Source organism: Phyllobates terribilis, unplaced genomic scaffold (genome assembly GCF_046119375.1).
Source record: "Phyllobates terribilis strain yellow unplaced genomic scaffold, ASM4611937v1 Scaffold_40__1_contigs__length_11209783, whole genome shotgun sequence".
NCBI classification, from domain to species: domain Eukaryota; kingdom Metazoa; phylum Chordata; class Amphibia; order Anura; family Dendrobatidae; genus Phyllobates; species Phyllobates terribilis.
Genome location: NW_027362800.1, coordinates 8,820,645 through 8,846,932, shown reverse-complemented (window position 1 = coordinate 8,846,932; position 26,288 = coordinate 8,820,645). Strand labels below are relative to the sequence as shown.

Sequence of the window (26,288 nt, the reverse complement as noted above, 5' to 3'; positions counted from 1 at the left end):
TTGCCATGTAATGTAATGTAATGCAATGCTATCTATCTAGCTCTCCCTCTATACTTCCTTTTGGATAAACAGACATATTAGGCAAGCATTTTGGAGCTTTCACCTAAATAACTACAGGTGGTGAGATAAGCTGCACAATATAATTGACCTTTCAGTATATTGTTGCACACACACCATCTATTTAGCAAATGCCCTTGTTATCAACAGCAGCCTTTTAAACTCACCTGAGCTAACAGGTATGTGAGCTGGTTACTCTGCTGCGCTTAAAATTTCTTTTTTGGTTTGCTACAATGCCTTTTCTGAAACGTTGTCTCCCTCTGCTGGAACACTGACTTCTTTCATTTAATGCCTGCAGACTATAAAAGAGAAACCAACCCAAAAAGTTTGGTTGATTAGTCTGTGGCATTCTTTTAAACTGTTGCTTATGGCGGTCTCTGTGAGCTTCTCAGTGACATTCAGCCATCCAGGTATCCCACCTGCAGTAGACGGAATGTGGCAATGGAACGCTGGCTGCGCGTGTCATAATAGGCTCTGAGCCTTTATATACCTGCGCACAGCAGCAGCCACCTTCAGTCTGCTGCTGGACAGCCAGCAGCAGCAGCAGCAGGAGAGGTAATTAATCAGCAACCCTCCTGCTAAGGGTAGACAGCTGCTCGTTCCACCCCCCCCCCGCCTTAATTGGTTCTCCTCCCTTCCAACGGTGTTGAGGCGGGTGGGAACAGCCGGGGGTTGAGGGTACTGTGCTAAAAGAGGTGGAGTTATGCAGATCTAAAACGCGTGGATTGCAGCAGCAGCAAGCCGAAAAGTGCAGGCATGTGAGGGATCTAGAGGTTGACAGCATGTCTTCTTAACGGGAGTCCAGATGGCCATCTCCACAAATGGACTTTTCAGAATCCTTGGGTGGCACCGTAGTCGGAAACCAATTCTGGTTATCGCTTCTCGGCCTTTTGGCTAAGATCAAGTGTAGTATCTGTTCTTATCAGTTTAATATCTGATACGTCCCCTATCTGGGGACCATATATTAAATGGATTTTTAGAACAGGGAGATGGAAAAAGAGCTTGCTCTGTCCACTCCACGCATTGACCTGGTATTGCAGTATCTCCAGGACCGGTGCACCCCTTCTTTAATGCAGTTTCTAAAATCAGAAAGAATTGAATTCAATGCTTTTTGTTCATTTTGCTTGTTTGTCGGATTTTGGGATGGACTCTTTGGCTTTGCTTTTCTTCTCCTCATTGGATTTTTCATGTTAAAAGTTGCAGAAGCCAGATGACAAGCTCATTTTGGTTCAACTTCAGCAACTGTGCATTGCATTGCCATGTAATGTAATGTAATGCAATGCTATCTATCTAGCTCTCCCTCTATACTTCCTTTTGGATAAACAGACATATTAGGCAAGCATTTTGGAGCTTTCACCTAAATAACTACAGGTGGTGAGATAAGCTGCACAATATAATTGACCTTTCAGTATATTGTTGCACACACACCATCTATTTAGCAAATGCCCTTGTTATCAACAGCAGCCTTTTAAACTCACCTGAGCTAACAGGTATGTGAGCTGGTTACTCTGCTGCGCTTAAAATTTCTTTTTTGGTTTGCTACAATGCCTTTTCTGAAACGTTGTCTCCCTCTGCTGGAACACTGACTTCTTTCATTTAATGCCTGCAGACTATAAAAGAGAAACCAACCCAAAAAGTTTGGTTGATTAGTCTGTGGCATTCTTTTAAACTGTTGCTTATGGCGGTCTCTGTGAGCTTCTCAGTGACATTCAGCCATCCAGGTATCCCGCCTGCAGTAGACGGAATGTGGCAATGGAACGCTGGCTGCGTGTGTCATAATAGGCTCTGAGCCTTTATATACCTGCGCACAGCAGCAGCCACCTTCAGTCTGCTGCTGGACAGCCAGCAGCAGCAGCAGCAGGAGAGGTAATTAATCAGCAACCCTCCTGCTAAGGGTAGACAGCTGCTCGTTCCACCCCCCCCCCGCCTTAATTGGTTCTCCTCCCTTCCAACGGTGTTGAGGCGGGTGGGAACAGCCGGGGGTTGAGGGTACTGTGCTAAAAGAGGTGGAGTTATGCAGATCTAAAACGCGTGGATTGCAGCAGCAGCAAGCCGAAAAGTGCAGGCATGTGAGGGATCTGGAGGTTGACAGCATGTCTTCTTAACGGGAGTCCAGGTGGCCATCTCCACAAATGGACTTTTCAGAATCCTTGGGTGGCACCGTAGTCGGAAACCAATTCTGGTTATCGCTTCTCGGCCTTTTGGCTAAGATCAAGTGTAGTATCTGTTCTTATCAGTTTAATATCTGATACGTCCCCTATCTGGGGACCATATATTAAATGGATTTTTAGAACAGGGAGATGGAAAAAGAGCTTGCTCTGTCCACTCCACGCATTGACCTGGTATTGCAGTATCTCCAGGACCGGTGCACCCCTTCTTTAATGCAGTTTCTAAAATCAGAAAGAATTGAATTCAATGCTTTTTGTTCATTTTGCTTGTTTGTCGGATTTTGGGATGGACTCTTTGGCTTTGCTTTTCTTCTCCTCATTGGATTTTTCATGTTAAAAGTTGCAGAAGCCAGATGACAAGCTCATTTTGGTTCAACTTAAGCAACTGTGCATTGCATTGCCATGTAATGTAATGTAATGCAATGCTATCTATCTAGCTCTCCCTCTATACTTCCTTTTGGATAAACAGACATATTAGGCAAGCATTTTGGAGCTTTCACCTAAATAACTACAGGTGGTGAGATAAGCTGCACAATATAATTGACCTTTCAGTATATTGTTGCACACACACCATCTATTTAGCAAATGCCCTTGTTATCAACAGCAGCCTTTTAAACTCACCTGAGCTAACAGGTATGTGAGCTGGTTACTCTGCTGCGCTTAAAATTTCTTTTTTGGTTTGCTACAATGCCTTTTCTGAAACGTTGTCTCCCTCTGCTGGAACACTGACTTCTTTCATTTAATGCCTGCAGACTATAAAAGAGAAACCAACCCAAAAAGTTTGGTTGATTAGTCTGTGGCATTCTTTTAAACTGTTGCTTATGGCGGTCTCTGTGAGCTTCTCAGTGACATTCAGCCATCCAGGTATCCCGCCTGCAGTAGACGGAATGTGGCAATGGAACGCTGGCTGCGCGTGTCATAATAGGCTCTGAGCCTTTATATACCTGCGCACAGCAGCAGCCACCTTCAGTCTGCTGCTGGACAGCCAGCAGCAGCAACAGCAGGAGAGGTAATTAATCAGCAACCCTCCTGCTAAGGGTAGACAGCTGCTCGTTCCACCCCCCCCCGCCTTAATTGGTTCTCCTCCCTTCCAACGGTGTTGAGGCGGGTGGGAACAGCCGGGGGTTGAGGGTACTGTGCTAAAAGAGGTGGAGTTATGCAGATCTAAAACGCGTGGATTGCAGCAGCAGCAAGCCGAAAAGTGCAGGCATGTGAGGGATCTAGAGGTTGACAGCATGTCTTCTTAACGGGAGTCCAGGTGGCCATCTCCACAAATGGACTTTTCAGAATCCTTGGGTGGCACCGTAGTCGGAAACCAATTCTGGTTATCGCTTCTCGGCCTTTTGGCTAAGATCAAGTGTAGTATCTGTTCTTATCAGTTTAATATCTGATACGTCCCCTATCTGGGGACCATATATTACATGGATTTTTAGAACAGGGAGATGGAAAAAGAGCTTGCTCTGTCCACTCCACGCATTGACCTGGTATTGCAGTATCTCCAGGACCGGTGCACCCCTTCTTTAATGCAGTTTCTAAAATCAGAAAGAATTGAATTCAATGCTTTTTGTTCATTTTGCTTGTTTGTCGGATTTTGGGATGGACTCTTTGGCTTTGCTTTTCTTCTCCTCATTGGATTTTTCATGTTAAAAGTTGCAGAAGCCAGATGACAAGCTCATTTTGGTTCAACTTCAGCAACTGTGCATTGCATTGCCATGTAATGTAATGTAATGCAATGCTATCTATCTAGCTCTCCCTCTATACTTCCTTTTGGATAAACAGACATATTAGGCAAGCATTTTGGAGCTTTCACCTAAATAACTACAGGTGGTGAGATAAGCTGCACAATATAATTGACCTTTCAGTATATTGTTGCACACACACCATCTATTTAGCAAATGCCCTTGTTATCAACAGCAGCCTTTTAAACTCACCTGAGCTAACAGGTATGTGAGCTGGTTACTCTGCTGCGCTTAAAATTTCTTTTTTGGTTTGCTACAATGCCTTTTCTGAAACGTTGTCTCCCTCTGCTGGAACACTGACTTCTTTCATTTAATGCCTGCAGACTATAAAAGAGAAACCAACCCAAAAAGTTTGGTTGATTAGTCTGTGGCATTCTTTTAAACTGTTGCTTATGGCGGTCTCTGTGAGCTTCTCAGTGACATTCAGCCATCCAGGTATCCCGCCTGCAGTAGACGGAATGTGGCAATGGAACGCTGGCTGCGCGTGTCATAATAGGCTCTGAGCCTTTATATACCTGCGCACAGCAGCAGCCACCTTCAGTCTGCTGCTGGACAGCCAGCAGCAGCAACAGCAGGAGAGGTAATTAATCAGCAACCCTCCTGCTAAGGGTAGACAGCTGCTCGTTCCACCCCCCCCCGCCTTAATTGGTTCTCCTCCCTTCCAACGGTGTTGAGGCGGGTGGGAACAGCCGGGGGTTGAGGGTACTGTGCTAAAAGAGGTGGAGTTATGCAGATCTAAAACGCGTGGATTGCAGCAGCAGCAAGCCGAAAAGTGCAGGCATGTGAGGGATCTAGAGGTTGACAGCATGTCTTCTTAACGGGAGTCCAGGTGGCCATCTCCACAAATGGACTTTTCAGAATCCTTGGGTGGCACCGTAGTCGGAAACCAATTCTGGTTATCGCTTCTCGGCCTTTTGGCTAAGATCAAGTGTAGTATCTGTTCTTATCAGTTTAATATCTGATACGTCCCCTATCTGGGGACCATATATTACATGGATTTTTAGAACAGGGAGATGGAAAAAGAGCTTGCTCTGTCCACTCCACGCATTGACCTGGTATTGCAGTATCTCCAGGACCGGTGCACCCCTTCTTTAATGCAGTTTCTAAAATCAGAAAGAATTGAATTCAATGCTTTTTGTTCATTTTGCTTGTTTGTCGGATTTTGGGATGGACTCTTTGGCTTTGCTTTTCTTCTCCTCATTGGATTTTTCATGTTAAAAGTTGCAGAAGCCAGATGACAAGCTCATTTTGGTTCAACTTCAGCAACTGTGCATTGCATTGCCATGTAATGTAATGTAATGCAATGCTATTTATCTAGCTCTCCCTCTATACTTCCTTTTGGATAAACAGACATATTAGGCAAGCATTTTGGAGCTTTCACCTAAATAACTACAGGTGGTGAGATAAGCTGCACAATATAATTGACCTTTCAGTATATTGTTGCACACACACCATCTATTTAGCAAATGCCCTTGTTATCAACAGCAGCCTTTTAAACTCACCTGAACTAACAGGTATGTGAGCTGGTTACTCTGCTGCGCTTAAAATTTCTTTTTTGGTTTGCTACAATGCCTTTTCTGAAACGTTGTCTCCCTCTGCTGGAACACTGACTTCTTTCATTTAATGCCTGCAGACTATAAAAGAGAAACCAACCCAAAAAGTTTGGTTGATTAGTCTGTGGCATTCTTTTAAACTGTTGCTTATGGCGGTCTCTGTGAGCTTCTCAGTGACATTCAGCCATCCAGGTATCCCGCCTGCAGTAGACGGAATGTGGCAATGGAACGCTGGCTGCGCGTGTCATAATAGGCTCTGAGCCTTTATATACCTGCGCACAGCAGCAGCCACCTTCAGTCTGCTGCTGGACAGCCAGCAGCAGCAGCAGCAGGAGAGGTAATTAATCAGCAACCCTCCTGCTAAGGGTAGACAGCTGCTCGTTCCACCCCCCCCCCCCGGCCTTAATTGGTTCTCCTCCCTTCCAACGGTGTTGAGGCGGGTGGGAACAGCCGGGGGTTGAGGGTACTGTGCTAAAAGAGGTGGAGTTATGCAGATCTAAAACGCGTGGATTGCAGCAGCAGCAAGCCGAAAAGTGCAGGCATGTGAGGGATCTAGAGGTTGACAGCATGTCTTCTTAACGGGAGTCCAGGTGGCCATCTCCACAAATGGACTTTTCAGAATCCTTGGGTGGCATCGTAGTCGGAAACCAATTCTGGTTATCGCTTCTCGGCCTTTTGGCTAAGATCAAGTGTAGTATCTGTTCTTATCAGTTTAATATCTGATACGTCCCCTATCTGGGGACCATATATTAAATGGATTTTTAGAACAGGGAGATGGAAAAAGAGCTTGCTCTGTCCACTCCACGCATTGACCTGGTATTGCAGTATCTCCAGGACCGGTGCACCCCTTCTTTAATGCAGTTTCTAAAATCAGAAAGAATTGAATTCAATGCTTTTTGTTCATTTTGCTTGTTTGTCGGATTTTGGGATGGACTCTTTGGCTTTGCTTTTCTTCTCCTCATTGGATTTTTCATGTTAAAAGTTGCAGAAGCCAGATGACAAGCTCATTTTGGTTCAACTTCAGCAACTGTGCATTGCATTGCCATGTAATGTAATGTAATGCAATGCTATCTATCTAGCTCTCCCTCTATACTTCCTTTTGGATAAACAGACATATTAGGCAAGCATTTTGGAGCTTTCACCTAAATAACTACAGGTGGTGAGATAAGCTGCACAATATAATTGACCTTTCAGTATATTGTTGCACACACACCATCTATTTAGCAAATGCCCTTGTTATCAACAGCAGCCTTTTAAACTCACCTGAGCTAACAGGTATGTGAGCTGGTTACTCTGCTGCGCTTAAAATTTCTTTTTTGGTTTGCTACAATGCCTTTTCTGAAACGTTGTCTCCCTCTGCTGGAACACTGACTTCTTTCATTTAATGCCTGCAGACTATAAAAGAGAAACCAACCCAAAAAGTTTGCTTGATTAGTCTGTGGCATTCTTTTAAACTGTTGCTTATGGCGGTCTCTGTGAGCTTCTCAGTGACATTCAGCCATCCAGGTATCCCGCCTGCAGTAGACGGAATGTGGCAATGGAACGCTGGCTGCGCGTGTCATAATAGGCTCTGAGCCTTTATATACCTGCGCACAGCAGCAGCCACCTTCAGTCTGCTGCTGGACAGCCAGCAGCAGCAACAGCAGGAGAGGTAATTAATCAGCAACCCTCCTGCTAAGGGTAGACAGCTGCTCGTTCCACCCCCCCCCGCCTTAATTGGTTCTCCTCCCTTCCAACGGTGTTGAGGCGGGTGGGAACAGCCGGGGGTTGAGGGTACTGTGCTAAAAGAGGTGGAGTTATGCAGATCTAAAACGCGTGGATTGCAGCAGCAGCAAGCCGAAAAGTGCAGGCATGTGAGGGATCTAGAGGTTGACAGCATGTCTTCTTAACGGGAGTCCAGGTGGCCATCTCCACAAATGGACTTTTCAGAATCCTTGGGTGGCACCGTAGTCGGAAACCAATTCTGGTTATCGCTTCTCGGCCTTTTGGCTAAGATCAAGTGTAGTATCTGTTCTTATCAGTTTAATATCTGATACGTCCCCTATCTGGGGACCATATATTACATGGATTTTTAGAACAGGGAGATGGAAAAAGAGCTTGCTCTGTCCACTCCACGCATTGACCTGGTATTGCAGTATCTCCAGGACCGGTGCACCCCTTCTTTAATGCAGTTTCTAAAATCAGAAAGAATTGAATTCAATGCTTTTTGTTCATTTTGCTTGTTTGTCGGATTTTGGGATGGACTCTTTGGCTTTGCTTTTCTTCTCCTCATTGGATTTTTCATGTTAAAAGTTGCAGAAGCCAGATGACAAGCTCATTTTGGTTCAACTTCAGCAACTGTGCATTGCATTGCCATGTAATGTAATGTAATGCAATGCTATCTATCTAGCTCTCCCTCTATACTTCCTTTTGGATAAACAGACATATTAGGCAAGCATTTTGGAGCTTTCACCTAAATAACTACAGGTGGTGAGATAAGCTGCACAATATAATTGACCTTTCAGTATATTGTTGCACACACACCATCTATTTAGCAAATGCCCTTGTTATCAACAGCAGCCTTTTAAACTCACCTGAACTAACAGGTATGTGAGCTGGTTACTCTGCTGCGCTTAAAATTTCTTTTTTGGTTTGCTACAATGCCTTTTCTGAAACGTTGTCTCCCTCTGCTGGAACACTGACTTCTTTCATTTAATGCCTGCAGACTATAAAAGAGAAACCAACCCAAAAAGTTTGGTTGATTAGTCTGTGGCATTCTTTTAAACTGTTGCTTATGGCGGTCTCTGTGAGCTTCTCAGTGACATTCAGCCATCCAGGTATCCCGCCTGCAGTAGACGGAATGTGGCAATGGAACGCTGGCTGCGCGTGTCATAATAGGCTCTGAGCCTTTATATACCTGCGCACAGCAGCAGCCACCTTCAGTCTGCTGCTGGACAGCCAGCAGCAGCAGCAGGAGAGGTAATTAATCAGCAACCCTCCTGCTAAGGGTAGACAGCTGCTCGTTCCACCCCCCCCCCCCGGCCTTAATTGGTTCTCCTCCCTTCCAACGGTGTTGAGGCGGGTGGGAACAGCCGGGGGTTGAGGGTACTGTGCTAAAAGAGGTGGAGTTATGCAGATCTAAAACGCGTGGATTGCAGCAGCAGCAAGCCGAAAAGTGCAGGCATGTGAGGGATCTAGAGGTTGACAGCATGTCTTCTTAACGGGAGTCCAGGTGGCCATCTCCACAAATGGACTTTTCAGAATCCTTGGGTGGCACCGTAGTCGGAAACCAATTCTGGTTATCGCTTCTCGGCCTTTTGGCTAAGATCAAGTGTAGTATCTGTTCTTATCAGTTTAATATCTGATACGTCCCCTATCTGGGGACCATATATTAAATGGATTTTTAGAACAGGGAGATGGAAAAAGAGCTTGCTCTGTCCACTCCACGCATTGACCTGGTATTGCAGTATCTCCAGGACCGGTGCACCCCTTCTTTAATGCAGTTTCTAAAATCAGAAAGAATTGAATTCAATGCTTTTTGTTCATTTTGCTTGTTTGTCGGATTTTGGGATGGACTCTTTGGCTTTGCTTTTCTTCTCCTCATTGGATTTTTCATGTTAAAAGTTGCAGAAGCCAGATGACAAGCTCATTTTGGTTCAACTTCAGCAACTGTGCATTGCATTGCCATGTAATGTAATGTAATGCAATGCTATCTATCTAGCTCTCCCTCTATACTTCCTTTTGGATAAACAGACATATTAGGCAAGCATTTTGGAGCTTTCACCTAAATAACTACAGGTGGTGAGATAAGCTGCACAATATAATTGACCTTTCAGTATATTGTTGCACACACACCATCTATTTAGCAAATGCCCTTGTTATCAACAGCAGCCTTTTAAACTCACCTGAGCTAACAGGTATGTGAGCTGGTTACTCTGCTGCGCTTAAAATTTCTTTTTTGGTTTGCTACAATGCCTTTTCTGAAACGTTGTCTCCCTCTGCTGGAACACTGACTTCTTTCATTTAATGCCTGCAGACTATAAAAGAGAAACCAACCCAAAAAGTTTGGTTGATTAGTCTGTGGCATTCTTTTAAACTGTTGCTTATGGCGGTCTCTGTGAGCTTCTCAGTGACATTCAGCCATCCAGGTATCCCGCCTGCAGTAGACGGAATGTGGCAATGGAACGCTGGCTGCGCGTGTCATAATAGGCTCTGAGCCTTTATATACCTGCGCACAGCAGCAGCCACCTTCAGTCTGCTGCTGGACAGCCAGCAGCAGCAGCAGCAGGAGAGGTAATAAATCAGCAACCCTCCTGCTAAGGGTAGACAGCTGCTCGTTCCACACCCCCCCGCCTTAATTGGTTCTCCTCCCTTCCAACGGTGTTGAGGCGGGTGGGAACAGCCGGGGGTTGAGGGTACTGTGCTAAAAGAGGTGGAGTTATGCAGATCTAAAACGCGTGGATTGCAGCAGCAGCAAGCCGAAAAGTGCAGGCATGTGAGGGATCTAGAGGTTGACAGCATGTCTTCTTAACGGGAGTCCAGGTGGCCATCTCCACAAATGGACTTTTCAGAATCCTTGGGTGGCACCGTAGTCGGAAACCAATTCTGGTTATCGCTTCTCGGCCTTTTGACTAAGATCAAGTGTAGTATCTGTTCTTATCAGTTTAATATCTGATACGTCCCCTATCTGGGGACCATATATTAAATGGATTTTTAGAACAGGGAGATGGAAAAAGAGCTTGCTCTGTCCACTCCACGCATTGACCTGGTATTGCAGTATCTCCAGGACCGGTGCACCCCTTCTTTAATGCAGTTTCTAAAATCAGAAAGAATTGAATTCAATGCTTTTTGTTCATTTTGCTTGTTTGTCGGATTTTGGGATGGACTCTTTGGCTTTGCTTTTCTTCTCCTCATTGGATTTTTCATGTTAAAAGTTGCAGAAGCCAGATGACAAGCTCATTTTGGTTCAACTTCAGCAACTGTGCATTGCATTGCCATGTAATGTAATGTAATGCAATGCTATCTATCTAGCTCTCCCTCTATACTTCCTTTTGGATAAACAGACATATTAGGCAAGCATTTTGGAGCTTTCACCTAAATAACTACAGGTGGTGAGATAAGCTGCACAATATAATTGACCTTTCAGTATATTGTTGCACACACACCATCTATTTAGCAAATGCCCTTGTTATCAACAGCAGCCTTTTAAACTCACCTGAGCTAACAGGTATGTGAGCTGGTTACTCTGCTGCGCTTAAAATTTCTTTTTTGGTTTGCTACAATGCCTTTTCTGAAACGTTGTCTCCCTCTGCTGGAACACTGACTTCTTTCATTTAATGCCTGCAGACTATAAAAGAGAAACCAACCCAAAAAGTTTGGTTGATTAGTCTGTGGCATTCTTTTATACTGTTGCTTATGGCGGTCTCTGTGAGCTTCTCAGTGACATTCAGCCATCCAGGTATCCCGCCTGCAGTAGACGGAATGTGGCAATGGAACGCTGGCTGCGCGTGTCATAATAGGCTCTGAGCCTTTATATACCTGCGCACAGCAGCAGCCACCTTCAGTCTGCTGCTGGACAGCCAGCAGCAGCAGCAGCAGGAGAGGTAATTAATCAGCAACCCTCCTGCTAAGGGTAGACAGCTGCTCGTTCCACCCCCCCCCCCGCCTTAATTGGTTCTCCTCCCTTCCAACGGTGTTGAGGCGGGTGGGAACAGCCGGGGGTTGAGGGTACTGTGCTAAAAGAGGTGGAGTTATGCAGATCTAAAACGCGTGGATTGCAGCAGCAGCAAGCCGAAAAGTGCAGGCATGTGAGGGATCTAGAGGTTGACAGCATGTCTTCTTAACGGGAGTCCAGGTGGCCATCTCCACAAATGGACTTTTCAGAATCCTTGGGTGGCACCGTAGTCGGAAACCAATTCTGGTTATCGCTTCTCGGCCTTTTGGCTAAGATCAAGTGTAGTATCTGTTCTTATCAGTTTAATATCTGATACGTCCCCTATCTGGGGACCATATATTAAATGGATTTTTAGAACAGGGAGATGGAAAAAGAGCTTGCTCTGTCCACTCCACGCATTGACCTGGTATTGCAGTATCTCCAGGACCGGTGCACCCCTTCTTTAATGCAGTTTCTAAAATCAGAAAGAATTGAATTCAATGCTTTTTGTTCATTTTGCTTGTTTGTCGGATTTTGGGATGGACTCTTTGGCTTTGCTTTTCTTCTCCTCATTGGATTTTTCATGTTAAAAGTTGCAGAAGCCAGATGACAAGCTCATTTTGGTTCAACTTCAGCAACTGTGCATTGCATTGCCATGTAATGTAATGTAATGCAATGCTATCTATCTAGCTCTCCCTCTATACTTCCTTTTGGATAAACAGACATATTAGGCAAGCATTTTGGAGCTTTCACCTAAATAACTACAGGTGGTGAGATAAGCTGCACAATATAATTGACCTTTCAGTATATTGTTGCACACACACCATCTATTTAGCAAATGCCCTTGTTATCAACAGCAGCCTTTTAAACTCACCTGAGCTAACAGGTATGTGAGCTGGTTACTCTGCTGCGCTTAAAATTTCTTTTTTGGTTTGCTACAATGCCTTTTCTGAAACGTTGTCTCCCTCTGCTGGAACACTGACTTCTTTCATTTAATGCCTGCAGACTATAAAAGAGAAACCAACCCAAAAAGTTTGGTTGATTAGTCTGTGGCATTCTTTTAAACTGTTGCTTATGGTGGTCTCTGTGAGCTTCTCAGTGACATTCAGCCATCCAGGTATCCCGCCTGCAGTAGACGGAATGTGGCAATGGAACGCTGGCTGCGCGTGTCATAATAGGCTCTGAGCCTTTATATACCTGCGCACAGCAGCAGCCACCTTCAGTCTGCTGCTGGACAGCCAGCAGCAGCAGCAGCAGGAGAGGTAATTAATCAGCAACCCTCCTGCTAAGGGTAGACAGCTGCTCGTTCCACCCCCCCCCCCGCCTTAATTGGTTCTCCTCCCTTCCAACGGTGTTGAGGCGGGTGGGAACAGCCGGGGGTTGAGGGTACTGTGCTAAAAGAGGTGGAGTTATGCAGATCTAAAACGCGTGGATTGCAGCAGCAGCAAGCCGAAAAGTGCAGGCATGTGAGGGATCTAGAGGTTGACAGCATGTCTTCTTAACGGGAGTCCAGGTGGCCATCTCCACAAATGGACTTTTCAGAATCCTTGGGTGGCACCGTAGTCGGAAACCAATTCTGGTTATCGCTTCTCGGCCTTTTGGCTAAGATCAAGTGTAGTATCTGTTCTTATCAGTTTAATATCTGATACGTCCCCTATCTGGGGACCATATATTAAATGGATTTTTAGAACAGGGAGATGGAAAAAGAGCTTGCTCTGTCCACTCCACGCATTGACCTGGTATTGCAGTATCTCCAGGACCGGTGCACCCCTTCTTTAATGCAGTTTCTAAAATCAGAAAGAATTGAATTCAATGCTTTTTGTTCATTTTGCTTGTTTGTCGGATTTTGGGATGGACTCTTTGGCTTTGCTTTTCTTCTCCTCATTGGATTTTTCATGTTAAAAGTTGCAGAAGCCAGATGACAAGCTCATTTTGGTTCAACTTCAGCAACTGTGCATTGCATTGCCATGTAATGTAATGTAATGCAATGCTATCTATCTAGCTCTCCCTCTATACTTCCTTTTGGATAAACAGACATATTAGGCAAGCATTTTGGAGCTTTCACCTAAATAACTACAGGTGGTGAGATAAGCTGCACAATATAATTGACCTTTCAGTATATTGCTGCACACACACCATCTATTTAGCAAATGCCCTTGTTATCAACAGCAGCCTTTTAAACTCACCTGAGCTAACAGGTATGTGAGCTGGTTACTCTGCTGCGCTTAAAATTTCTTTTTTGGTTTGCTACAATGCCTTTTCTGAAACGTTGTCTCCCTCTGCTGGAACACTGACTTCTTTCATTTAATGCCTGCAGACTATAAAAGAGAAACCAACCCAAAAAGTTTGGTTGATTAGTCTGTGGCATTCTTTTAAACTGTTGCTTATGGCGGTCTCTGTGAGCTTCTCAGTGACATTCAGCCATCCAGGTATTCCGCCTGCAGTAGACGGAATGTGGCAATGGAACGCTGGCTGCGCGTGTCATAATAGGCTCTGAGCCTTTATATACCTGCGCACAGCAGCAGCCACCTTCAGTCTGCTGCTGGACAGCCAGCAGCAGCAGCAGCAGGAGAGGTAATTAATCAGCAACCCTCCTGCTAAGGGTAGACAGCTGCTCGTTCCACCCCCCCCCCGCCTTAATTGGTTCTCCTCCCTTCCAACGGTGTTGAGGCGGGTGGGAACAGCCGGGGGTTGAGGGTACTGTGCTAAAAGAGGTGGAGTTATGCAGATCTAAAACGCGTGGATTGCAGCAGCAGCAAGCCGAAAAGTGCAGGCATGTGAGGGATCTAGAGGTTGACAGCATGTCTTCTTAACGGGAGTCCAGGTGGCCATCTCCACAAATGGACTTTTCAGAATCCTTGGGTGGCACCGTAGTCGGAAACCAATTCTGGTTATCGCTTCTCGGCCTTTTGGCTAAGATCAAGTGTAGTATCTGTTCTTATCAGTTTAATATCTGATACGTCCCCTATCTGGGGACCATATATTAAATGGATTTTTAGAACAGGGAGATGGAAAAAGAGCTTGCTCTGTCCACTCCACGCATTGACCTGGTATTGCAGTATCTCCAGGACCGGTGCACCCCTTCTTTAATGCAGTTTCTAAAATCAGAAAGAATTGAATTCAATGCTTTTTGTTCATTTTGCTTGTTTGTCGGATTTTGGGATGGACTCTTTGGCTTTGCTTTTCTTCTCCTCATTGGATTTTTCATGTTAAAAGTTGCAGAAGCCAGATGACAAGCTCATTTTGGTTCAACTTCAGCAACTGTGCATTGCATTGCCATGTAATGTAATGTAATGCAATGCTATCTATCTAGCTCTCCCTCTATACTTCCTTTTGGATAAACAGACATATTAGGCAAGCATTTTGGAGCTTTCACCTAAATAACTACAGGTGGTGAGATAAGCTGCACAATATAATTGACCTTTCAGTATATTGTTGCACACACACCATCTATTTAGCAAATGCCCTTGTTATCAACAGCAGCCTTTTAAACTCACCTGAGCTAACAGGTATGTGAGCTGGTTACTCTGCTGCGCTTAAAATTTCTTTTTTGGTTTGCTACAATGCCTTTTCTGAAACGTTGTCTCCCTCTGCTGGAACACTGACTTCTTTCATTTAATGCCTGCAGACTATAAAAGAGAAACCAACCCAAAAAGTTTGGTTGATTAGTCTGTGGCATTCTTTTAAACTGTTGCTTATGGCGGTCTCTGTGAGCTTCTCAGTGACATTCAGCCATCCAGGTATCCCGCCTGCAGTAGACGGAATGTGGCAATGGAACGCTGGCTGCGCGTGTCATAATAGGCTCTGAGCCTTTATATACCTGCGCACAGCAGCAGCCACCTTCAGTCTGCTGCTGGACAGCCAGCAGCAGCAGCAGCAGGAGAGGTAATTAATCAGCAACCCTCCTGCTAAGGGTAGACAGCTGCTCGTTCCACCCCCCCCCCCGCCTTAATTGGTTCTCCTCCCTTCCAACGGTGTTGAGGCGGGTGGGAACAGCCGGGGGTTGAGGGTACTGTGCTAAAAGAGGTGGAGTTATGCAGATCTAAAACGCGTGGATTGCAGCAGCAGCAAGCCGAAAAGTGCAGGCATGTGAGGGATCTAGAGGTTGACAGCATGTCTTCTTAACGGGAGTCCAGGTGGCCATCTCCACAAATGGACTTTTCAGAATCCTTGGGTGGCACCGTAGTCGGAAACCAATTCTGGTTATCGCTTCTCGGCCTTTTGGCTAAGATCAAGTGTAGTATCTGTTCTTATCAGTTTAATATCTGATACGTCCCCTATCTGGGGACCATATATTAAATGGATTTTTAGAACAGGGAGATGGAAAAAGAGCTTGCTCTGTCCACTCCACGCATTGACCTGGTATTGCAGTATCTCCAGGACCGGTGCACCCCTTCTTTAATGCAGTTTCTAAAATCAGAAAGAATTGAATTCAATGCTTTTTGTTCATTTTGCTTGTTTGTCGGATTTTGGGATGGACTCTTTGGCTTTGCTTTTCTTCTCCTCATTGGATTTTTCATGTTAAAAGTTGCAGAAGCCAGATGACAAGCTCATTTTGGTTCAACTTCAGCAACTGTGCATTGCATTGCCATGTAATGTAATGTAATGCAATGCTATCTATCTAGCTCTCCCTCTATACTTCCTTTTGGATAAACAGACATATTAGGCAAGCATTTTGGAGCTTTCACCTAAATAACTACAGGTGGTGAGATAAGCTGCACAATATAATTGACCTTTCAGTATATTGTTGCACACACACCATCTATTTAGCAAATGCCCTTGTTATCAACAGCAGCCTTTTAAACTCACCTGAGCTAACAGGTATGTGAGCTGGTTACTCTGCTGCGCTTAAAATTTCTTTTTTGGTTTGCTACAATGCCTTTTCTGAAACGTTGTCTCCCTCTGCTGGAACACTGACTTCTTTCATTTAATGCCTGCAGACTATAAAAGAGAAACCAACCCAAAAAGTTTGGTTGATTAGTCTGTGGCATTCTTTTAAACTGTTGCTTATGGTGGTCTCTGTGAGCTTCTCAGTGACATTCAGCCATCCAGGTATCCCGCCTGCAGTAGACGGAATGTGGCAATGGAACGCTGGCTGCGCGTGTCATAATAGGCTCTGAGCCTTTATATACCTGCGCACAGCAGCAGCCACCTTCAGTCTGCTGCTGGACAGCCAGCAGCAGCAGCAGCAGGAGAGGTAATTAATCAGCAACCCTCCTGCTAAGGGTAGACAGCTGCTCGTTCCACCCCCCCCCCCGCCTTAATTGGTTCTCCTCCCTTCCAACGGTGTTGAGGCGGGTGGGAACAGCCGGGGGTTGAGGGTACTGTGCTAAAAGAGGTGGAGTTATGCAGATCTAAAACGCGTGGATTGCAGCAGCAGCAAGCCGAAAAGTGCAGGCATGTGAGGGATCTAGAGGTTGACAGCATGTCTTCTTAACGGGAGTCCAGGTGGCCATCTCCACAAATGGACTTTTCAGAATCCTTGGGTGGCACCGTAGTCGGAAACCAATTCTGGTTATCGCTTCTCGGCCTTTTGGCTAAGATCAAGTGTAGTATCTGTTCTTATCAGTTTAATATCTGATACGTCCCCTATCTGGGGACCATATATTAAATGGATTTTTAGAACAGGGAGATGGAAAAAGAGCTTGCTCTGTCCACTCCACGCATTGACCTGGTATTGCAGTATCTCCAGGACCGGTGCACCCCTTCTTTAATGCAGTTTCTAAAATCAGAAAGAATTGAATTCAATGCTTTTTGTTCATTTTGCTTGTTTGTCGGATTTTGGGATGGACTCTTTGGCTTTGCTTTTCTTCTCCTCATTGGATTTTTCATGTTAAAAGTTGCAGAAGCCAGATGACAAGCTCATTTTGGTTCAACTTCAGCAACTGTGCATTGCATTGCCATGTAATGTAATGTAATGCAATGCTATCTATCTAGCTCTCCCTCTATACTTCCTTTTGGATAAACAGACATATTAGGCAAGCATTTTGGAGCTTTCACCTAAATAACTACAGGTGGTGAGATAAGCTGCACAATATAATTGACCTTTCAGTATATTGCTGCACACACACCATCTATTTAGCAAATGCCCTTGTTATCAACAGCAGCCTTTTAAACTCACCTGAGCTAACAGGTATGTGAGCTGGTTACTCTGCTGCGCTTAAAATTTCTTTTTTGGTTTGCTACAATGCCTTTTCTGAAACGTTGTCTCCCTCTGCTGGAACACTGACTTCTTTCATTTAATGCCTGCAGACTATAAAAGAGAAACCAACCCAAAAAGTTTGGTTGATTAGTCTGTGGCATTCTTTTAAACTGTTGCTTATGGCGGTCTCTGTGAGCTTCTCAGTGACATTCAGCCATCCAGGTATTCCGCCTGCAGTAGACGGAATGTGGCAATGGAACGCTGGCTGCGCGTGTCATAATAGGCTCTGAGCCTTTATATACCTGCGCACAGCAGCAGCCACCTTCAGTCTGCTGCTGGACAGCCAGCAGCAGCAGCAGCAGGAGAGGTAATTAATCAGCAACCCTCCTGCTAAGGGTAGACAGCTGCTCGTTCCACCCCCCCCCCGCCTTAATTGGTTCTCCTCCCTTCCAACGGTGTTGAGGCGGGTGGGAACAGCCGGGGGTTGAGGGTACTGTGCTAAAAGAGGTGGAGTTATGCAGATCTAAAACGCGTGGATTGCAGCAGCAGCAAGCCGAAAAGTGCAGGCATGTGAGGGATCTAGAGGTTGACAGCATGTCTTCTTAACGGGAGTCCAGGTGGCCATCTCCACAAATGGACTTTTCAGAATCCTTGGGTGGCACCGTAGTCGGAAACCAATTCTGGTTATCGCTTCTCGGCCTTTTGGCTAAGATCAAGTGTAGTATCTGTTCTTATCAGTTTAATATCTGATACGTCCCCTATCTGGGGACCATATATTAAATGGATTTTTAGAACAGGGAGATGGAAAAAGAGCTTGCTCTGTCCACTCCACGCATTGACCTGGTATTGCAGTATCTCCAGGACCGGTGCACCCCTTCTTTAATGCAGTTTCTAAAATCAGAAAGAATTGAATTCAATGCTTTTTGTTCATTTTGCTTGTTTGTCGGATTTTGGGATGGACTCTTTGGCTTTGCTTTTCTTCTCCTCATTGGATTTTTCATGTTAAAAGTTGCAGAAGCCAGATGACAAGCTCATTTTGGTTCAACTTCAGCAACTGTGCATTGCATTGCCATGTAATGTAATGTAATGCAATGCTATCTATCTAGCTCTCCCTCTATACTTCCTTTTGGATAAACAGACATATTAGGCAAGCATTTTGGAGCTTTCACCTAAATAACTACAGGTGGTGAGATAAGCTGCACAATATAATTGACCTTTCAGTATATTGTTGCACACACACCATCTATTTAGCAAATGCCCTTGTTATCAACAGCAGCCTTTTAAACTCACCTGAGCTAACAGGTATGTGAGCTGGTTACTCTGCTGCGCTTAAAATTTCTTTTTTGGTTTGCTACAATGCCTTTTCTGAAACGTTGTCTCCCTCTGCTGGAACACTGACTTCTTTCATTTAATGCCTGCAGACTATAAAAGAGAAACCAACCCAAAAAGTTTGGTTGATTAGTCTGTGGCATTCTTTTAAACTGTTGCTTATGGCGGTCTCTGTGAGCTTCTCAGTGACATTCAGCCATCCAGGTATCCCGCCTGCAGTAGACGGAATGTGGCAATGGAACGCTGGCTGCGCGTGTCATAATAGGCTCTGAGCCTTTATATACCTGCGCACAGCAGCAGCCACCTTCAGTCTGCTGCTGGACAGCCAGCAGCAGCAGCAGCAGGAGAGGTAATTAATCAGCAACCCTCCTGCTAAGGGTAGACAGCTGCTCGTTCCACCCCCCCCCCCGCCTTAATTGGTTCTCCTCCCTTCCAACGGTGTTGAGGCGGGTGGGAACAGCCGGGGGTTGAGGGTACTGTGCTAAAAGAGGTGGAGTTATGCAGATCTAAAACGCGTGGATTGCAGCAGCAGCAAGCCGAAAAGTGCAGGCATGTGAGGGATCTAGAGGTTGACAGCATGTCTTCTTAACGGGAGTCCAGGTGGCCATCTCCACAAATGGACTTTTCAGAATCCTTGGGTGGCACCGTAGTCGGAAACCAATTCTGGTTATCGCTTCTCGGCCTTTTGGCTAAGATCAAGTGTAGTATCTGTTCTTATCAGTTTAATATCTGATACGTCCCCTATCTGGGGACCATATATTAAATGGATTTTTAGAACAGGGAGATGGAAAAAGAGCTTGCTCTGTCCACTCCACGCATTGACCTGGTATTGCAGTATCTCCAGGACCGGTGCACCCCTTCTTTAATGCAGTTTCTAAAATCAGAAAGAATTGAATTCAATGCTTTTTGTTCATTTTGCTTGTTTGTCGGATTTTGGGATGGACTCTTTGGCTTTGCTTTTCTTCTCCTCATTGGATTTTTCATGTTAAAAGTTGCAGAAGCCAGATGACAAGCTCATTTTGGTTCAACTTCAGCAACTGTGCATTGCATTGCCATGTAATGTAATGTAATGCAATGCTATCTATCTAGCTCTCCCTCTATACTTCCTTTTGGATAAACAGACATATTAGGCAAGCATTTTGGAGCTTTCACCTAAATAACTACAGGTGGTGAGATAAGCTGCACAATATAATTGACCTTTCAGTATATTGCTGCACACACACCATCTATTTAGCAAATGCCCTTGTTATCAACAGCAGCCTTTTAAACTCACCTGAGCTAACAGGTATGTGAGCTGGTTACTCTGCTGCGCTTAAAATTTCTTTTTTGGTTTGCTACAATGCCTTTTCTGAAACGTTGTCTCCCTCTGCTGGAACACTGACTTCTTTCATTTAATGCCTGCAGACTATAAAAGAGAAACCAACCCAAAAAGTTTGGTTGATTAGTCTGTGGCATTCTTTTAAACTGTTGCTTATGGCGGTCTCTGTGAGCTTCTCAGTGACATTCAGCCATCCAGGTATCCCGCCTGCAGTAGACGGAATGTGGCAATGGAACGCTGGCTGCGCGTGTCATAATAGGCTCTGAGCCTTTATATACCTGCGCACAGCAGCAGCCACCTTCAGTCTGCTGCTGTACAGCCAGCAGCAGCAGCAGCAGGAGAGGTAATTAATCAGCAACCCTCCTGCTAAGGGTAGACAGCTGCTCGTTCCACCCCCCCCCGCCTTAATTGGTTCTCCTCCCTTCCAACGGTGTTGAGGCGGGTGGGAACAGCCGGGGGTTGAGGGTACTGTGCTAAAAGAGGTGGAGTTATGCAGATCTAAAACGCGTGGATTGCAGCAGCAGCAAGCCGAAAAGTGCAGGCATGTGAGGGATCTAGAGGTTGACAGCATGTCTTCTTAACGGGAGTCCAGGTGGCCATCTCCACAGATGGACTTTTCAGAATCCTTGGGTGGCACCGTAGTCAGAAACCAATTCTGGTTATCGCTTCTCGGCCTTTTGGCTAAGATCAAGTGTAGTATCTGTTCTTATCAGTTTAATATCTGATACGTCCCCTATCTGGGGACCATATATTAAATGGATTTTTAGAACAGGGAGATGGAAAAAGAGCTTGCTCTGTCCACTCCACGCATTGACCTGGTATTGCAGTATCTCCAGGACCGGTGCACCCCTTCTTTAATGCAGTTTCTAAAATCAGAAAGAATTGAATTCAATGCTTTTTGTTCATTTTGCTTGTTTGTCGGATTTTGGGATGGACTCTTTGGCTTTGCTTTTCTTCTCCTCATTGGATTTTTCATGTTAAAAGTTGCAGAAGCCAGATGACAAGCTCATTTTGGTTCAACTGCAGCAACTGTGCATTGCATTGCCATGTAATGTAATGTAATGCAATGCTATCTATCTAGCTCTCCCTCTATACTTCCTTTTGGATAAACAGACATATTAGGCAAGCATTTTGGAGCTTTCACCTAAATAACTACAGGTGGTGAGATAAGCTGCACAATATAATTGACCTTTCAGTATATTGTTGCACACACACCATCTATTTAGCAAATGCCCTTGTTATCAACAGCAGCCTTTTAAACTCACCTGAGCTAACAGGTATGTGAGCTGGTTACTCTGCTGCGCTTAAAATTTCTTTTTTGGTTTGCTACAATGCCTTTTCTGAAACGTTGTCTCCCTCTGCTGGAACACTGACTTCTTTCATTTAATGCCTGCAGACTATAAAAGAGAAACCAACCCAAAAAGTTTGGTTGATTAGTCTGTGGCATTCTTTTAAACTGTTGCTTATGGCGGTCTCTGTGAGCTTCTCAGTGACATTCAGCCATCCAGGTATCCCGCCTGCAGTAGACGGAATGTGGCAATGGAACGCTGGCTGCGCGTGTCATAATTGGCTCTGAGCCTTTATATACCTGCGCACAGCAGCAGCCACCTTCAGTCTGCTGCTGGACAGCCAGCAGCAGCAGCAGCAGGAGAGGTAATTAATCAGCAACCCTCCTGCTAAGGGTAGACAGCTGCTCGTTCCACCCCCCCCCCGCCTTAATTGGTTCTCCTCCCTTCCAACGGTGTTGAGGCGGGTGGGAACAGCCGGGGGTTGAGGGTACTGTGCTAAAAGAGGTGGAGTTATGCAGATCTAAAATGCGTGGATTGCAGCAGCAGCAAGCCGAAAAGTGCAGGCATGTGAGGGATCTAGAGGTTGACAGCATGTCTTCTTAACGGGAGTCCAGGTGGCCATCTCCACAAATGGACTTTTCAGAATCCTTGGGTGGCACCGTAGTCGGAAACCAATTCTGGTTATCGCTTCTCGGCCATTTGGCTAAGATCAAGTGTAGTATCTGTTCTTATCAGTTTAATATCTGATACGTCCCCTATCTGGGGACCATATATTAAATGGATTTTTAGAACAGGGAGATGGAAAAAGAGCTTGCTCTGTCCACTCCACGCATTGACCTGGTATTGCAGTATCTCCAGGACCGGTGCACCCCTTCTTTAATGCAGTTTCTAAAATCAGAAAGAATTGAATTCAATGCTTTTTGTTCATTTTGCTTGTTTGTCGGATTTTGGGATGGACTCTTTGGCTTTGCTTTTCTTCTCCTCATTGGATTTTTCATGTTAAAAGTTGCAGAAGCCAGATGACAAGCTCATTTTGGTTCAACTTCAGCAACTGTGCATTGCATTGCCATGTAATGTAATGTAATGCAATGCTATCTATCTAGCTCTCCCTCTATACTTCCTTTTGGATAAACAGACATATTAGGCAAGCATTTTGGAGCTTTCACCTAAATAACTACAGGTGGTGAGATAAGCTGCACAATATAATTGACCTTTCAGTATATTGTTGCACACACACCATCTATTTAGCAAATGCCCTTGTTATCAACAGCAGCCTTTTAAACTCACCTGAGCTAACAGGTATGTGAGCTGGTTACTCTGCTGCGCTTAAAATTTCTTTTTTGGTTTGCTACAATGCCTTTTCTGAAACGTTGTCTCCCTCTGCTGGAACACTGACTTCTTTCATTTAATGCCTGCAGACTATAAAAGAGAAACCAACCCAAAAAGTTTGGTTGATTAGTCTGTGGCATTCTTTTAAACTGTTGCTTATGGCGGTCTCTGTGAGCTTCTCAGTGACATTCAGCCATCCAGGTATCCCGCCTGCAGTAGACGGAATGTGGCAATGGAACGCTGGCTGCGCGTGTCATAATAGGCTCTGAGCCTTTATATACCTGCGCACAGCAGCAGCCACCTTCAGTCTGCTGCTGGACAGCCAGCAGCAGCAGCAGCAGGAGAGGTAATTAATCAGCAACCCTCCTGCTAAGGGTAGACAGCTGCTCGTTCCACCCCCCCCCCCGCCTTAATTGGTTCTCCTCCCTTCCAACGGTGTTGAGGCGGGTGGGAACAGCCGGGGGTTGAGGGTACTGTGCTAAAAGAGGTGGAGTTATGCAGATCTAAAACGCGTGGATTGCAGCAGCAGCAAGCCGAAAAGTGCAGGCATGTGAGGGATCTAGAGGTTGACAGCATGTCTTCTTAACGGGAGTCCAGGTGGCCATCTCCACAAATGGACTTTTCAGAATCCTTGGGTGGCACCGTAGTCGGAAACCAATTCTGGTTATCGCTTCTCGGCCTTTTGGCTAAGATCAAGTGTAGTATCTGTTCTTATCAGTTTAATATCTGATACGTCCCCTATCTGGGGACCATATATTAAATGGATTTTTAGAACAGGGAGATGGAAAAAGAGCTTGCTCTGTCCACTCCACGCATTGACCTGGTATTGCAGTATCTCCAGGACCGGTGCACCCCTTCTTTAATGCAGTTTCTAAAATCAGAAAGAATTGAATTCAATGCTTTTTGTTCATTTTGCTTGTTTGTCGGATTTTGGGATGGACTCTTTGGCTTTGCTTTTCTTCTCCTCATTGGATTTTTCATGTTAAAAGTTGCAGAAGCCAGATGACAAGCTCATTTTGGTTCAACTTCAGCAACTGTGCATTGCATTGCCATGTAATGTAATGTAATGCAATGCTATCTATCTAGCTCTCCCTCTATACTTCCTTTTGGATAAACAGACATATTAGGCAAGCATTTTGGAGCTTTCACCTAAATAACTACAGGTGGTGAGATAAGCTGCACAATATAATTGACCTTTCAGTATATTGCTGCACACACACCATCTATTTAGCAAATGCCCTTGTTATCAACAGCAGCCTTTTAAACTCACCTGAGCTAACAGGTATGTGAGCTGGTTACTCTGCTGCGCTTAAAATTTCTTTTTTGGTTTGCTACAATGCCTTTTCTGAAACGTTGTCTCCCTCTGCTGGAACACTGACTTCTTTCATTTAATGCCTGCAGACTATAAAAGAGAAACCAACCCAAAAAGTTTGGTTGATTAGTCTGTGGCATTCTTTTAAACTGTTGCTTATGGCGGTCTCTGTGAGCTTCTCAGTGACATTCAGCCATCCAGGTATCCCGCCTGCAGTAGACGGAATGTGGCAATGGAACGCTGGCTGCGCGTGTCATAATAGGCTCTGAGCCTTTATATACCTGCGCACAGCAGCAGCCACCTTCAGTCTGCTGCTGGACAGCCAGCAGCAGCAGCAGCAGGAGAGGTAATTAATCAGCAACCCTCCTGCTAAGGGTAGACAGCTGCTCGTTCCACCCCCCCCCCGCCTTAATTGGTTCTCCTCCCTTCCAACGGTGTTGAGGCGGGTGGGAACAGCCGGGGGTTGAGGGTACTGTGCTAAAAGAGGTGGAGTTATGCAGATCTAAAACGCGTGGATTGCAGCAGCAGCAAGCCGAAAAGTGCAGGCATGTGAGGGATCTAGAGGTTGACAGCATGTCTTCTTAACGGGAGTCCAGGTGGCCATCTCCACAAATGGACTTTTCAGAATCCTTGGGTGGCACCGTAGTCGGAAACCAATTCTGGTTATCGCTTCTCGGCCTTTTGGCTAAGATCAAGTGTAGTATCTGTTCTTATCAGTTTAATATCTGATACGTCCCCTATCTGGGGACCATATATTAAATGGATTTTTAGAACAGGGAGATGGAAAAAGAGCTTGCTCTGTCCACTCCACGCATTGACCTGGTATTGCAGTATCTCCAGGACCGGTGCACCCCTTCTTTAATGCAGTTTCTAAAATCAGAAAGAATTGAATTCAATGCTTTTTGTTCATTTTGCTTGTTTGTCGGATTTTGGGATGGACTCTTTGGCTTTGCTTTTCTTCTCCTCATTGGATTTTTCATGTTAAAAGTTGCAGAAGCCAGATGACAAGCTCATTTTGGTTCAACTTCAGCAACTGTGCATTGCATTGCCATGTAATGTAATGTAATGCAATGCTATCTATCTAGCTCTCCCTCTATACTTCCTTTTGGATAAACAGACATATTAGGCAAGCATTTTGGAGCTTTCACCTAAATAACTACAGGTGGTGAGATAAGCTGCACAATATAATTGACCTTTCAGTATATTGTTGCACACACACCATCTATTTAGCAAATGCCCTTGTTATCAACAGCAGCCTTTTAAACTCACCTGAGCTAACAGGTATGTGAGCTGGTTACTCTGCTGCGCTTAAAATTTCTTTTTTGGTTTGCTACAATGCCTTTTCTGAAACGTTGTCTCCCTCTGCTGGAACACTGACTTCTTTCATTTAATGCCTGCAGACTATAAAAGAGAAACCAACCCAAAAAGTTTGGTTGATTAGTCTGTGGCATTCTTTTAAACTGTTGCTTATGGCGGTCTCTGTGAGCTTCTCAGTGACATTCAGCCATCCAGGTATCCCGCCTGCAGTAGACGGAATGTGGCAATGGAACGCTGGCTGCGCGTGTCATAATAGGCTCTGAGCCTTTATATACCTGCGCACAGCAGCAGCCACCTTCAGTCTGCTGCTGGACAGCCAGCAGCAGCAGCAGCAGGAGAGGTAATTAATTAGCAACCCTCCTGCTAAGGGTAGACAGCTGCTCGTTCCACCCCCCCCCCGCCTTAATTGGTTCTCCTCCCTTCCAACGGTGTTGAGGCGGGTGGGAACAGCCGGGGGTTGAGGGTACTGTGCTAAAAGAGGTGGAGTTATGCAGATCTAAAACGCGTGGATTGCAGCAGCAGCAAGCCGAAAAGTGCAGGCATGTGAGGGATCTAGAGGTTGACAGCATGTCTTCTTAACGGGAGTCAAGGTGGCCATCTCCACAAATGGACTTTTCAGAATCCTTGGGTGGCACCGTAGTCGGAAACCAATTCTGGTTATCGCTTCTCGGCCTTTTGGCTAAGATCAAGTGTAGTATCTGTTCTTATCAGTTTAATATCTGATACGTCCCCTATCTGGGGACCATATATTAAATGGATTTTTAGAACAGGGAGATGGAAAAAGAGCTTGCTCTGTCCACTCCACGCATTGACCTGGTATTGCAGTATCTCCAGGACCGGTGCACCCCTTCTTTAATGCAGTTTCTAAAATCAGAAAGAATTGAATTCAATGCTTTTTGTTCATTTTGCTTGTTTGTCGGATTTTGGGATGGACTCTTTGGCTTTGCTTTTCTTCTCCTCATTGGATTTTTCATGTTAAAAGTTGCAGAAGCCAGATGACAAGCTCATTTTGGTTCAACTTCAGCAACTGTGCATTGCATTGCCATGTAATGTAATGTAATGCAATGCTATCTATCTAGCTCTCCCTCTATACTTCCTTTTGG

At 45.1% G+C, this 26,288-nt stretch overlaps 20 non-coding genes across 20 annotated transcripts; all 20 read left to right on the top strand.

The window, feature by feature from the left end:
• Window positions 1-931: 931 nt before the first annotated feature.
• Window positions 932-1,122, top strand: LOC141189843 (U2 spliceosomal RNA). The gene has a single exon (XR_012263886.1). It is a non-coding gene; the product is annotated as a U2 spliceosomal RNA (small nuclear RNA).
• A 1,120-nt stretch (window positions 1,123-2,242) lies between these two features.
• LOC141189842 (U2 spliceosomal RNA) lies at window positions 2,243-2,433 on the top strand. The gene has a single exon (XR_012263885.1). It is a non-coding gene; the product is annotated as a U2 spliceosomal RNA (small nuclear RNA).
• A 1,119-nt stretch (window positions 2,434-3,552) lies between these two features.
• Window positions 3,553-3,743, top strand: LOC141191414 (U2 spliceosomal RNA). The gene has a single exon (XR_012265409.1). It is a non-coding gene; the product is annotated as a U2 spliceosomal RNA (small nuclear RNA).
• Window positions 3,744-4,862: 1,119 nt separating this feature from the next.
• Window positions 4,863-5,053, top strand: LOC141191413 (U2 spliceosomal RNA). The gene has a single exon (XR_012265408.1). It is a non-coding gene; the product is annotated as a U2 spliceosomal RNA (small nuclear RNA).
• Window positions 5,054-6,176: 1,123 nt separating this feature from the next.
• On the top strand, window positions 6,177-6,367 carry LOC141189841 (U2 spliceosomal RNA). Its single transcript, XR_012263884.1, has one exon. It is a non-coding gene; the product is annotated as a U2 spliceosomal RNA (small nuclear RNA).
• Window positions 6,368-7,486: 1,119 nt separating this feature from the next.
• On the top strand, window positions 7,487-7,677 carry LOC141191412 (U2 spliceosomal RNA). The gene has a single exon (XR_012265407.1). It is a non-coding gene; the product is annotated as a U2 spliceosomal RNA (small nuclear RNA).
• Window positions 7,678-8,797: 1,120 nt separating this feature from the next.
• On the top strand, window positions 8,798-8,988 carry LOC141189840 (U2 spliceosomal RNA). Its single transcript, XR_012263883.1, has one exon. It is a non-coding gene; the product is annotated as a U2 spliceosomal RNA (small nuclear RNA).
• A 1,119-nt stretch (window positions 8,989-10,107) lies between these two features.
• Window positions 10,108-10,298, top strand: LOC141185408 (U2 spliceosomal RNA). Its single transcript, XR_012260074.1, has one exon. It is a non-coding gene; the product is annotated as a U2 spliceosomal RNA (small nuclear RNA).
• Window positions 10,299-11,419: 1,121 nt separating this feature from the next.
• Window positions 11,420-11,610, top strand: LOC141189839 (U2 spliceosomal RNA). Its single transcript, XR_012263882.1, has one exon. It is a non-coding gene; the product is annotated as a U2 spliceosomal RNA (small nuclear RNA).
• A 1,121-nt stretch (window positions 11,611-12,731) lies between these two features.
• On the top strand, window positions 12,732-12,922 carry LOC141189838 (U2 spliceosomal RNA). The gene has a single exon (XR_012263881.1). It is a non-coding gene; the product is annotated as a U2 spliceosomal RNA (small nuclear RNA).
• A 1,120-nt stretch (window positions 12,923-14,042) lies between these two features.
• LOC141189837 (U2 spliceosomal RNA) lies at window positions 14,043-14,233 on the top strand. Its single transcript, XR_012263880.1, has one exon. It is a non-coding gene; the product is annotated as a U2 spliceosomal RNA (small nuclear RNA).
• Window positions 14,234-15,354: 1,121 nt separating this feature from the next.
• LOC141189836 (U2 spliceosomal RNA) lies at window positions 15,355-15,545 on the top strand. The gene has a single exon (XR_012263879.1). It is a non-coding gene; the product is annotated as a U2 spliceosomal RNA (small nuclear RNA).
• Window positions 15,546-16,666: 1,121 nt separating this feature from the next.
• LOC141189835 (U2 spliceosomal RNA) lies at window positions 16,667-16,857 on the top strand. The gene has a single exon (XR_012263878.1). It is a non-coding gene; the product is annotated as a U2 spliceosomal RNA (small nuclear RNA).
• A 1,120-nt stretch (window positions 16,858-17,977) lies between these two features.
• On the top strand, window positions 17,978-18,168 carry LOC141189833 (U2 spliceosomal RNA). Its single transcript, XR_012263876.1, has one exon. It is a non-coding gene; the product is annotated as a U2 spliceosomal RNA (small nuclear RNA).
• A 1,121-nt stretch (window positions 18,169-19,289) lies between these two features.
• LOC141189832 (U2 spliceosomal RNA) lies at window positions 19,290-19,480 on the top strand. The gene has a single exon (XR_012263875.1). It is a non-coding gene; the product is annotated as a U2 spliceosomal RNA (small nuclear RNA).
• A 1,119-nt stretch (window positions 19,481-20,599) lies between these two features.
• LOC141189831 (U2 spliceosomal RNA) lies at window positions 20,600-20,790 on the top strand. Its single transcript, XR_012263874.1, has one exon. It is a non-coding gene; the product is annotated as a U2 spliceosomal RNA (small nuclear RNA).
• A 1,120-nt stretch (window positions 20,791-21,910) lies between these two features.
• LOC141184347 (U2 spliceosomal RNA) lies at window positions 21,911-22,101 on the top strand. The gene has a single exon (XR_012259111.1). It is a non-coding gene; the product is annotated as a U2 spliceosomal RNA (small nuclear RNA).
• Window positions 22,102-23,222: 1,121 nt separating this feature from the next.
• Window positions 23,223-23,413, top strand: LOC141189830 (U2 spliceosomal RNA). The gene has a single exon (XR_012263873.1). It is a non-coding gene; the product is annotated as a U2 spliceosomal RNA (small nuclear RNA).
• Window positions 23,414-24,533: 1,120 nt separating this feature from the next.
• On the top strand, window positions 24,534-24,724 carry LOC141189829 (U2 spliceosomal RNA). Its single transcript, XR_012263872.1, has one exon. It is a non-coding gene; the product is annotated as a U2 spliceosomal RNA (small nuclear RNA).
• Window positions 24,725-25,844: 1,120 nt separating this feature from the next.
• Window positions 25,845-26,035, top strand: LOC141189828 (U2 spliceosomal RNA). The gene has a single exon (XR_012263871.1). It is a non-coding gene; the product is annotated as a U2 spliceosomal RNA (small nuclear RNA).
• The last annotated feature ends 253 nt before the right edge of the window (window positions 26,036-26,288 follow it).